This window comes from Sus scrofa, chromosome 1 (genome assembly GCF_000003025.6).
Source record: "Sus scrofa isolate TJ Tabasco breed Duroc chromosome 1, Sscrofa11.1, whole genome shotgun sequence".
Taxonomy (NCBI): Eukaryota; Metazoa; Chordata; class Mammalia; order Artiodactyla; family Suidae; genus Sus; species Sus scrofa.
Window position 1 is genome coordinate 83,832,714 of NC_010443.5, and position 12,528 is coordinate 83,845,241.

At 38.8% G+C, this 12,528-nt stretch overlaps 1 long non-coding RNA gene across 1 annotated transcript in view; it reads left to right on the forward strand.

Annotated features, from left to right (window-relative positions):
• The window catches only part of LOC110260701, a 47,991-nt gene that overhangs the window by 26,478 nt on the left and 8,985 nt on the right, over positions 1-12,528 (forward strand). The window contains exon 3 of the long non-coding RNA XR_002344017.1: positions 12,125-12,299. This is a non-coding gene — a long non-coding RNA (uncharacterized LOC110260701). The remainder of the gene's footprint in view (positions 1-12,124; positions 12,300-12,528) is intronic.

Here is a 12,528-nt window from a genome sequence, read left to right on the forward strand (position 1 = left end):
CTAACCCACTAAGCGAGGTCAGGAATCAAACCTGCATCCTCATGGATATTAGTCAGATTCTTAACCTGCTGAGACACAACAGAAACTCTTGCGATTTTTTTTTTTCCATTTTAGATTTCCAAATGGAATTCTCAGATTGCTCTCATGCCCATACAATATCTTATTCAGGGCTTTATATTTATCATTTCTTCACATATGTTAAATACTGTTGAAACGTAGTGACATTGCATTTATGGCTTGACATCAAAACATGAGGGAGTTTCTGTTGTGGCACAGTGGAAGTGAATTAACTAGTATCCATGAGGATGTGGTTTTGATCCCTGGCCTCACTCAGTGAGTCGGGGATCTGGCATTGCCATGAGCTGTGGTGTAGGTCACAGACACAGCTCAGATCCCTGAGTTGCTGTGGCTGTGGTGTAGGCCGGCAGCTGCAGCTCCAATTCGACCCCAGCCTGAGAACTTCCATATGCCATAGGTGTGGCCCTAAAAAAAAAAGAAAAGAAAAGAAAAAAATGAAAGCATGAGGACTCTGAAATCGAAATTAAATTATGGTGACTTATCCATAGTCCTGTATACCATACTTGTTAAAGAGAAACATGGTCCTAATTTCTCTAATAATGTATAGCATTGTGGTTATCACAGCACAGTGATTGAGAAGTGGAGTCTGGAGCCAGATCTAAATCCTAACTCTACCACTTACTAGCTGTGTGAACAACAGGCAGGTTATTTAACCTCCAATGTACCTCAGTTTCCTCATCTACGCAATAGTCTCTACCACACTGTCCCATTAAGAGGACAAAATAATTTAATGCCCAAGCACTTCCCTAAGTAATATGAAATGTCTCTGCAGTATATAGTATAAAGCTAAGTTAAAACTCCCTACCTATATGTGAGCAACATACTGTAAGGATTTTAGAACTTAATACCACCCAACATTTAACTTGACAAGCCAGAATTAAATTATTAAGATATCAGATTTGTTCAATCTCTCTGGTAAATTCATTTCTCATTAGAACACTAATCAAGGAGAGAAAAGGAATTCCCTGGTGGCGTATCAGGTAAAGGATGAAGCATTGCTGTGGCACGAATTCGATCCCTGGTCCAGGAAATTCGGCATGCCGCAGGTGCAGCCAAAAAACAAACTTAAAAAAAAAAAAAGAGAGAGAAGAAAGAAGTATAGAGTATGATGTGCCCTGGCTGCTAGATTCAGCCAACCTCCTCCATTCATTCATTCAAAGGTCAAAGCCAGCTAGCCCTACAAACTGACCCACTAAATAATGGCAACATCTTTATACTGGGTCAGGGAAGGTTTTTCTTTTTGATTTGTGAGTTAAAAACCAATATAAGGTACCATCTTAACTACTGAAACTGTCCTGTATCACCTGTCTCTCCCTACATCACTGCCAGACAAGACTGTCTGGAGCTAAAGGCTAAGAGTCTGATTTCATTGTGTGATGTTTGATCTCTGATACTTTCAAGCCTTACTCCTCCCTCTTCCTTTGTTGCCTCACATCTGAGCAAACCAGTAAGTGTGTAATGTACCCAAATGTCAAACCACTATATTGTGCACCTGAAATTAATATGATATATTCTGTCAACTACAATTTAAAAAAATTTTTCTAAAGCCTAGGATGCCATCCCTCTTTTGGATAACTGCAAAATGACCAACAAAGATGCTGGATTCCACTGAATGCAGAAATTTATCAACATGCTAAAGAGTTATTTCAAAACTGACTTAAGTTCTGTGTCTCTAAACCCAATAAAGCAGCAGTAACCATGAGAGAAGCCCCTAACCATGACAGTACTAAATTGTGACTCTCTATAAGAAGAAACTTATAATTATGAGCAGAGTAAAGACAATCTTACAGAGTATATCCAGTAATCACCAAATAGAGGTGTGGGGGACATTGCTAGAGGGGAGAAATCAGAAATCAAACAGAGTTCAACAACTTGACTCAATTATAAATCCAAAAGATACTAAAATAATTTATATAACACAACATTGATTGGCTTTTGCACCTCTACAACATTGGTTCTAGATTAATTTTGACATTGCCTAAAATGCCCCTATTGGCTTTCAAGGCCTTGTTCAATACTGGTGCCCAAGTTACAACTATAGCTCAGTATCCCAATAAATTTAAACAAGGTACTCCTCTAGGAATAAATCTACCAAAGGAGGAAAAAGACCTGTTCTCTAGAAATTATAAGACACTGATAAAAGAAATTGAGGAAAACACAAACGGATGGGGAACACAAACAAATGGAAAAATATACCGTGTTCTTGGATTGGAAGAGGCAGTATTGTTAAAATGACCATATGACCCAAGGCTATCTACAAATTCAATACAATCCCTATCAAATTACCTACGGTATTTTTCACAGAACTAGAACAAATAATTTTCAAATTTGTATGGAAACACAATAGACCCCAAATAACCAGCAGCAATCTTGAAAAAGAATAACAGAGCTGGAGGAATCAGGCTCCCTGACTTCAGACTATACTACAAAGCTACAGTCATCAAAATAGTATGGTACTGGCACAAAAACAGACACTTAGATTAGCTGAATAGGATAGAAAGCCCAGAAATAAATCCACAGACTTATGTCCAATTAATCTATAACAAAGAAGACAAAAACATGCAATGAAGAAAAAACAAGTCTCTTCAATAAGTGATGCTAGGAAAACTAGACAGCTACATGTAAAAGAATGAAATTATAACACTCACTATCGTCATATACGAAAATAAACTCAAAATGGATTAAAGACCTAAGTATAAGACTAGATACTACAGAACTCCTAAAGGAAAACATTTTGACATAAATAACAGCAGTATTTTGGGGATCTGTCTCCTAGAATAATGAAAATAAAAACAAAAATAAACAAATGGGACCTGATTAAACTTAAAAGCTTTTGCACAGCAAAGGAAATCATAAATAAAAAGACAACTCACAGAATGGAAGAAAATACTTACAAACGATGCAACTGACAAGGGATTAATTTTCAAAATATACAAACAGTTCATACAGCTCAATATCAAAAAACAAACAACACAATCAGAAAATGAACAGAATGGAAATCCTGTGAAATTAGATTGTTACAATCATTATACAGCTACAGATGTGATAAATTCATTTGAGTAATTTAAATAAATAAATAAATTTAAAAAAAAGAAAAAGAAAATGAACAGAAGACCTAAATAGATATGCCTCCAAAGAAGACATACTGATGATTATCAGGCAGATGAAAAGATCTTACCACTGCTAATTATTAGAGAAATGCAAATCAAAACTACAATGAGGTGTCACCTTGCACCAGGCAGAATCGCCATCATCAAAAGTCTACAAACAGGGAGTTCCTGTTGTGGCTCAGCTGGTACGAACCCAAGTAGCATCAATGAAGATGTGGGTTTGATCCCTGGCCTCTCGCAATGGATTAACAATACAGCATTACCATGAGCTGTGGTGTAGGTGGCAGACATGGCTTGGATCCCATGTTGCTGTTGCTGTGGCTGTGGCATAGGCTGGTAGCTGTAGCTCCAATTTGACCCCTAGCCTGGGAACTTCAATGCCACAGGTGTGGCCCTAAAAAGGAAAAAGAAAAAAATTTAATGAAAAAAATTTTAGGGAGTTCCCATCATGGCTCAGTGGAAATGAATCTGATAAGCATCCATGAAGAAGCAGGTTCCATCCCAGGCCTCACTCAGTGGGTTAAAGATCTGGTGTTGCTGTGAGCTGTGTAGGTTGCAGTTGTGGCTTGGATCTGGTGTTGCTGTGGCTATGGTGGTAGGCCGGTAGCTACAGCTCCAATTCGACCCCTAGCCTGGGAAACTCCATATGCCGTGGGTGTGGCACTAAACAGAAAAAGAAAGAAAGAAAGAAAGAAAAGAAAAATTTAAAGTCTACAAACAATAAATGCTGGAGAAGGTGTACAGAAAAGGGAACTCTATTACACTGTTGGTGGGAATGTAAATTGTTACAATCACTATGAAAAACAGTATGAATGTTCTTCAAAAAACTAAAAATAGAATTATGATATGATCCAGCGATTCTATACTTCCGGGCATATATCCGGGGAAAACTCTTAATTCATACAGATATATGTACCTCGGTGCAGAGATATATTTACAACAGCCAAGACACAGAAGCAACCTCATTGTTCACTGACAGATGAATGGATAAAGAAGATGTGGTGTATTTATACAATGGAATACTACTCATAAAAAAGAATGAAATAATGCCATTTGCAGCAACATAGATGGACCTGGAGGTTATCATATTAAGTGAAGTAAGTCATAGAAAAACAAATTTCATATATCAATAATATGTGGAATCTAAAAAAAAAAGATACAAATGAACTTATTTACAAAACATAAATAAACTCACAGACATAGAAAACAAACTTCATGGTTACCTAAGGGCATTGGGTAGAGAGGAGAGATAAATTAGGAGTTTGGGATTAGCATATACACACTACAGTACATAAAATAAATACAACCACTATGGAGAACAGTATGGAGGTACATTAGAAAACTATGTATAGAACTACCATATGACCCAGCCATCCCACTCTTGGGCATATATCCAGATGAAACTCTCCTTAAAAAAGACACATGCACCTGCATGTTCATTGCAGCACTGTTCACAATAGCCGAGACATGGAAACAACTTAAATGTCCATCAACATATGATTGGATTAGGAAGATGTGGTATATTTACACAATGGAATTCTATTCAGATATAAAAAAGAACAAAATAATGCCATTTGCAACAACATAGATGGAACTAGAGACTCTCATACTAAGTGAAGTAAGTCAGAAAGAGAAAGACAAGCACCATATGATATCACTTATATCTGGAATCTAATACACTGCACAAATGAACCTATCCACAGAAAAGAAAATCATGGACATGGAGAATAGACTGTGGTTGCCAAGGGGGAGGGGGAGGAAGTGGGATGGATTGAGAATTTGGGGTTAAAAGATGTAAACTATTGCCTTTGGAATGGATAAGCAATGAGATCTTGCTGTATAGCACTGGGAACTATGTCTAGTCACTATGGAGCATGACAATGTGAGAAAAAGAATGTATGCATGTATGTATAACTGGGTCACCAGGCAGTAGAAAATTGACAGAACACTGTAAACCAGCTAAAATGGAAAAAAATAAAAATCATTATTAAAAAAAGTCTGAGACAGAAAAAATAAAATTAAATAAAATAAATAACAACAAGAACCTGCTGTATAGCACAGGAAACCATACTCAAAATCTTGTAATAACCAATAATGGAAAAGAATCTGAAAAAGAATATATTCATATTATATATATGTGTGTGTGTGTATAACTGAATCACCTGTTGTACACCTGAAACAGTGTAAATCAACTAAACTTCAAGAAAAAATAATAAAGTATCCCCTATAATTTCAGAAGATTACCAACAAATAGGGGTGCTTCATCATTACCACCAGAACCACTGACTTGCCTCAATTTCCCTTGGTCATAATGTTCATTGACCTAAAATTTCTCCTACTGGGCATGGATGCTTTGACCCAATAAGAAATAAACTGAAATAAAATTAAGTCTTTGGCATTTACAATTGGTCTAACAATATAAGGCCTCCTGGACCTTCCCCCAATAGCTAAAACAGTTAATGAGTCCAATAGAGATTAAAACAAGGCCTGCAGGAATTCTGACACACCAGGTAAGACCTATAAAAGGAAGGGGTCAGCATTCCATCAACTTTTCTACTTAATTGCCCAATTTAGCCACTGCTTAAACCTGATTTTAAAAATGAACAGCATCTAACAGTGGATTATCACAACCTTAGTTTCATGGTGCCTGCAATTAAGGCCCTTGTATCCAACATTATTTAAATTACTGACTCTATCCAATCAGCAACTGGAAAATACTTTGCTATCACACATTTGGCAATTATTATTGTTTCTATATCCACAGCCTCTCAGCCACATGTGCCTTCACTTTGAAGAGACACAGTACACCTTTACCTGGCTGTCCATGGGGAATCTCAATAGCCTCCCATGCAGTCTCTGAAGCCAGGATCTTCACCCCATCCATCCTTCCCCAGTATGACATGGATGTCATCTTCCTCCTCAGAAATTCACTTGATACACTCTTTCAAGACGTACAAATCCTCAGCAAGGAGATTGCCCCAAAGGATGGGTCACTGCTTCACAAAAAGCACAGGGTCTCAGTGAAATTCCTAGGAATTATTTTGTCAGTCAAGGGCTGCTCCATCTTTGACACTCAGAAGATAATCACCGACCCTCTTATCATCCACAATGTTAAAACAAAACTTAGATCTTTTGGGACTTTGTGAGTTCTAGAGGTAAAATATTCCTCATTTACAAATTTTACTTAACTTCACTTATGCTGTTACTTGTATATTGGCCTGCCTTAGGTTGCCCTCCAACAAAAGACTCTAGAATCTGTCCCAAGTACACTACAGCAGACACTCTCACTGATGTTCTCCAGAGAATCCTTCACTGTTGAGACTTTGGCAACTTTCTCTTATGTCTCCTGGAACCTCTGGACTGCCTATGGTGGCTATAAGATGTCCTTGAGCCTCTGATGCAAGAAACTGCCCTTCTCAGCCCCTGCTACACTCTATTTGAACATCAACTGCTGGCTGCATACTGGGCCTTTCTGGAGACAGAGGCCTTTACAGGCCCTGAATCTAGAACTCTCCATACCCAGCTGTCCCTATGGCTTGGATCACCTGGCAGATGTGGCACCACAGAGGCCTACTTGTTAAAATGGAAAATGGTACTTACAGGATAGAGCCAAGCCTAGGCCTTCTGGCACATCCCACCTGCAGGAGGAATTGGCTTCCCTTATCCTCAGTCCTTTGCTTGCTGCAGTGATGCTAGTCCACTGCCCTGATGCATTGACCAACTGGAGAGTGTGTGTGTGATTACTCAGGATGAACTGAGTAATCAGAAACAGGAGTTCACTTACTTTACCCATGATAAGTTCCCCATAACATGCAATGGAGCCCTCTGGCAAGCTGCTGCCATCCATCTCCTAACTAGGTCAACCTAGGTCAACCTCAATCAAGGACAAGACTCAAGGGTCAGTATAATTTACCAAATGTCATGTGGTCATCTTAGAAATGGAAAATGTTTGACCAAAAAGTGGTCCAACATGCATGTCTTTACAGAACCTTAAGGCATTACCAATCATCTGCCCATTTAGTCTGACCAAAGGCAACAACTCCTTATTCAAGGTCAGTTCCCTTGGGATAAAAAAACGATGGGAATCTCTTGCCCCCATTGATACCCAAGATAAAATCAGGGTTCACACAAAATTTCCCCATCAAAACCTAATCGAGACATTTCTTATTCCCTTAGGAGTTCCAGGCATTATTGATGACCAGGGCATGCATTTCACTTCTCAAAACACCCACTTTAGACTCTTGAACAAGACACTCAATGGAACTTTCACCTCCCTAATGGTTGTATGCTGTAAGCCTCAGAGAGCCGTAATGCCTTGCTTAAACAAGTTCAACATCAATTAAATGAGACACAGCACATCATCAATCAAACATCAGTGGTGAATTATAATTGAGTCTGACTCCATTTGTGATGTCTGAGTACCAACAGTTTTTAAGCCCATTTCCCCCACCTCCACTTTCTGCCCCACAGGCAGGCGAACCCATAAGAAGCCCTGTGAGTTTCACCTCTTGGCACCAGCTAGGTAGTTCAAAGCATGAAAATCCCAAGTCTAACTTGGGCCCCAACCCCCATCACAATGAAAAACAAAGCCAAGCCCTGCTCTCAAAGAAAACCCCATCTAGGAGTAATAAGCCTTTTCATATCCCCTTGATGTGTACGTGGTGTCATCAGGCTTGATATACAAACCTACTTGGGGGGAGGGGGGGTTGATGTCACCCTCTGGGGGACAATCCCATCTATGCATATCATTCCCCTGCCCACAGGTCCCTAACAGCTCCCCACTGTTCTCTGAATTAAATATAAACTATTGGCCACAGCTACAGATTTATCTTCCAGGTCTCACTCTTTACCATGTCCTTGATAAACAATGCATCAAATGTTATTGTTCTCAGAATACACTTGGTCTTTAATTGCCTCCATTCTCTTTGCTTATGTGCTTCCCTGACTTTTCTCTTCTACCCACTATCTCTGTAGGCCCTTCTTCATGACCATCTTAAAAGCCAATTCCACCAGAAACCCTTTTCTGAATCTCCCAATCAGACAAGCTCTATTCCTGTTTTTAACCCCATATCACATTGTTTGAAACTCTGGTAGTGCTCTATCACATTCTACCCTATGACAAAGTCATTCACATCTCATTGCTCCTAAAGCTCAGGGGTTGAGTGCACAGGTCCTGGAAATACACACACACACACACAATCCCACCTGATTCTAGCTACTTAGCTGTCCTTGGTAATTCACCTGGCATCTTTAAGCCTCAACTTCCTCTTCCAGTGAGAATAAGATCTGATGCAGGAAGGGTTTTAGCTAATATCTGATTCATATTAAGCACTCAGTAAAATGTCAGCTATTATCATTATTTATCCTTTCTGCTGGATTACAAGAAATTTTATGTCAGAAACCATTTTTTAACCCAATGCAACAACAGTGTCTGGTATACAGAAAGCACTGAATAAAGATCTATTGAATGGACTGAATAAATGGTTCATAGGACTTCACTGAAATTTTAAAGCAAATTAACAGTAAGATTAGCATAATTGAATAATGTGCAAGAATCTAAATTCATTCTAAATACACACACCAATCATCTAAAAAGAGTAGAATTCAGGAAAGACAGGTTTGTCTTAAAAACTGCTTGCAAACTTGTTAACTAAATTAGTTTCCCCAATGTTCCTCCATACCCCACACTACCTCCCCAATCCTGCAACACACACACCACGCACCACACACACACTTCTAACTGGGTTACGGGCTTAGCTATCCTCTAATTTTGGTATTTTAACAAAGAGGAGACATTCATGGATTAAAAACAGTGACAAGTTAATTGGCAACTTAAAATTTCCTTCTGTTCAAAATCTTGATCACAGACCACTCAGTACTCTATAAAACATTTGATGTAAGACTCTTATACAGTGAACTATGCTGGTCTACATTGAAAATTCCTAATTTAAATAGACATCAAAAATATTTTTAAGAGGTTAAAGAAAAGAGAGTATATCCTCTCATGCAGTTATTCTTCAAGTATCTACCATAAGGGGAAAATAAGAGATGTAGAAACACAGGTTAGTACAACAACGCTCATTAGAACACTAACTAAAATTGCAAGAATGATCCTGTCTGTGTAAATTATGTGATTGTCTCCCATATTTTAAAACCAGATAGTGAAATAGTTTTTTTTTTTTAATTAACTTATTTATTTTGGCTTTTTTGCCTTTTCTAGGGCCGTTCCTGTGGCATATGGAGGTTCATAGGCTAGGGGTCTAATCAGAGCTGTAGCCGCCAGCCTACACCACAGCCACAGCAACGCAGGATCCGAGCTTCGTCTGAGACCTACACCACAGCTCGCGGCAATGCCCGGATCCTTAACCCACTGAGCGAGGCCAGGGATCAAACCCGCAATCTCATGGTTCCTAGTCAAATTCATTAACCACTGAGCCACAACAGGAAATAGTTTTTAATGATGGTGGGGAATCTAAGTAAAAAAGTCTGGTACAGGGTGATACAAACAGAAGGCAGTTTATCCCAATATTAAGGTGCTTTTGCCTTGGTGATGGGTTTGTTCATGGTGTTTCTCTGCATTTATGAAGAATCAATAGGAAACTGCTAATTTAAAAATATGTCCTTTAAAGGTTTAATAGCCACGTGTTTGCCATGATATATAGGAATAAGTACAGAATGTGTCTAACTGAAAGATAAGGTCTTCCTTGAAAACGTCTAACTAGCTGTACTGTACAACTGAGAAACTGCATCAGACACAGAAAGGTATATTTGTAGACTGACTCACCAGCTGTTTTAGCCACAGTCCAATTCTCCTGCATGCAAGTTGTCACCTTGAAATGTAGGGTATGATGTTTCCCTTTGGGAGAAGGAAACACAGAGTTGTACAAAAAGGACTTTTGGGGAGAAAGGGGGGAGGGAAAACTATAAAATTCCACTTTAAAGAAGCCTATCTTTTTTGTTTTTGTTTTTAGGGCCATACCCACGGCATATGGAGGTTCCCAATCCAGGGGTCCAATCAGAGCTACAGTTGCTGGCCTACACCACAGCCACAGCAACATCAGATCTGAGTCATGTCTGTGACCTACACCACAGCCCATGGCAATTCCAGATCCTTAACCCACTGAGCGAGGCCAGGGATCGAACCCGCAACCTCATGGTTCCTAGTCAGATTTGTTTGTACTGAGCCATGACGGGAACTCCTAAATAAGCCTATCTTATTAGTAACATCCTCGGGTTCTTGAAAACATACTCTTGGATATTTATTTTCCACAAAAAGTATTATAGTTGGTCACATTTTAAGCTTTTGCGTCCTTAAAGCAAATGTATCCTCTCATTAATCAAGTTAAAACGGAAACCACAAATAAATTCTATAATCATAAAGCGGCAGCGAAACATACACATTTGTTTTCATACAAGTCTGTGACATGGTCATTGCGATCCTGCATCTGACACTACATTTTCATTTTAAATAACCAAGCCCACTTTACTAATTTTCTCTGTGATGTATTGAAAAGCACCTATGATAGATTTTTTCAAAATTCACATGGGTGAGGAGTTCCCTAGTGGCCTAGTGGGTTAAGGATCCAGCGTTGTCCCTGCTGTGGCTCAGCTCAATCCCCAGCCCGGGAATTTCTGCATACTGAAGTTGCTGAAACAAAAAATCACATCGATGAGAAAACATCTGATCTGTGGGATGCAGGCCACAATGTGAGGATGCAGGAACTGTCATGTTGGGTCCTGAATATGTATAGAGAGTAAACTGGCACATCAGCAGCAGGGCTGCTGGGTCTGACCTGCCAGTGCACTGATTTTGCAGGGTGATGCTGGATTTGCTTTGATTTAGTTCACTGTTTGGTCTCGGCCTTCAGAGGATGGATGGAAGCCTGCACCAGGAGTGGGTGTGGCCTGGAGAGCCAGGCAGAGCATGCAAAGCTGGCTATCTCACCTGGTGACTGACTGACTTCACGGCCATGAACTTGGCCTTATTTGTTTAGTGTTCTCACCAGCTGAGCTAACTCCTCTTTTAAGATAGAATTACATAGTCTAGCACAGCTTTCCAGAGTTTTATTTTTCTCTTCCCCAAAATATTAAATTTCCAGAATATTTCCTATCCTACTATAGATGCAGAGAAGCTTTACATGATAAAATTATTTCAAACACATTTAAGCATATTCAGGGATCGGAAACAAATTTTTTTAACACTGAAAGTTAAAGCAAACAAATATAGTGAATGTTTGAATGCAAAGCAAAAACAAACGCATACCAATTGCCTTTTTTTAAAATTAGACATGAGAATTTCAAAGATCTCAAGGTAGGTAAATAGTAATACCATCGTGGGGCAAAAAAGAGATTGGAAGGGAAGACTGGAACCCTGAGATCTAGTCCTGGTTGTTGCTATAACAATGATATGTCACAACTATCAGTTTATTTGTAGAATGGGAAACTGGGCTTGACATAGCTAAGAGTCCTTCCAGTTTTGAAATACTAAGAATTCTTACTCTTTTCAAAAAAAAAAAAAATGTAAATCATTTAGTAAATATTTTTTAAATCTACAATTTTTTTAACCCATGACAAAGTTAGAGCTGCTTAAATGTTTTAAGATCAAATGCAACATAAAACCTACCTGCATTTTTAATAAAATGTTTCTAGGGATAAGAACAGAAAAACACCTTACAAAACATCCTCAATGAGCTGTTTTTCCTTCTAAAAGAAGACAGAATCACCTGGACAATACAGAATATATTTTAAACTCATTATTTCTAGTACAGTGCTACAGTATAACTGAAGGATGTTTTAAGGACATTGTCAAGGTATTTTTCATATACGATCTAGAAAATGTAATTTCATCCTTCCTTCTCCTTTACTGTGAAAAATCCTTGCACAGGTGTAAAAGTGAAACTTGAATCTCATCTAAAGAATGTCTATCTTCACTTCAGGGTGCTGCTCTCTGAAGGCTGGATGACTGAATAGATTTTGGAGCAGGAAGAAAGCACAGGCCAAACTGGTTTTAACCTCGCAAACCCTCTTGGTGTCTTTCTGAGTGCCGTCTTTGAAAAAAGATATGAAAGCTTCTGAAACTACAGCTGTAAAGCCTCTGATGTTCTCGAGAAGGTAAGCCCTGTATTTGGAATGTTAGTCCAAAGGGACAGAGTTAATCAGAATCCCTAAGGAAACAATCAGAGTTCAATTGGACCTTCTTTTTTCTACCCACTTAATTAAAAAGAGAAAACAAAGATGTAGCTTATTTCTGATTCACTACTGAGGTAAGCATGATCCACATTTGATGCCAATCAAGATATTTTAAAAGGATTTACCGTTTATTTCAACCAAGCCTTTCTCC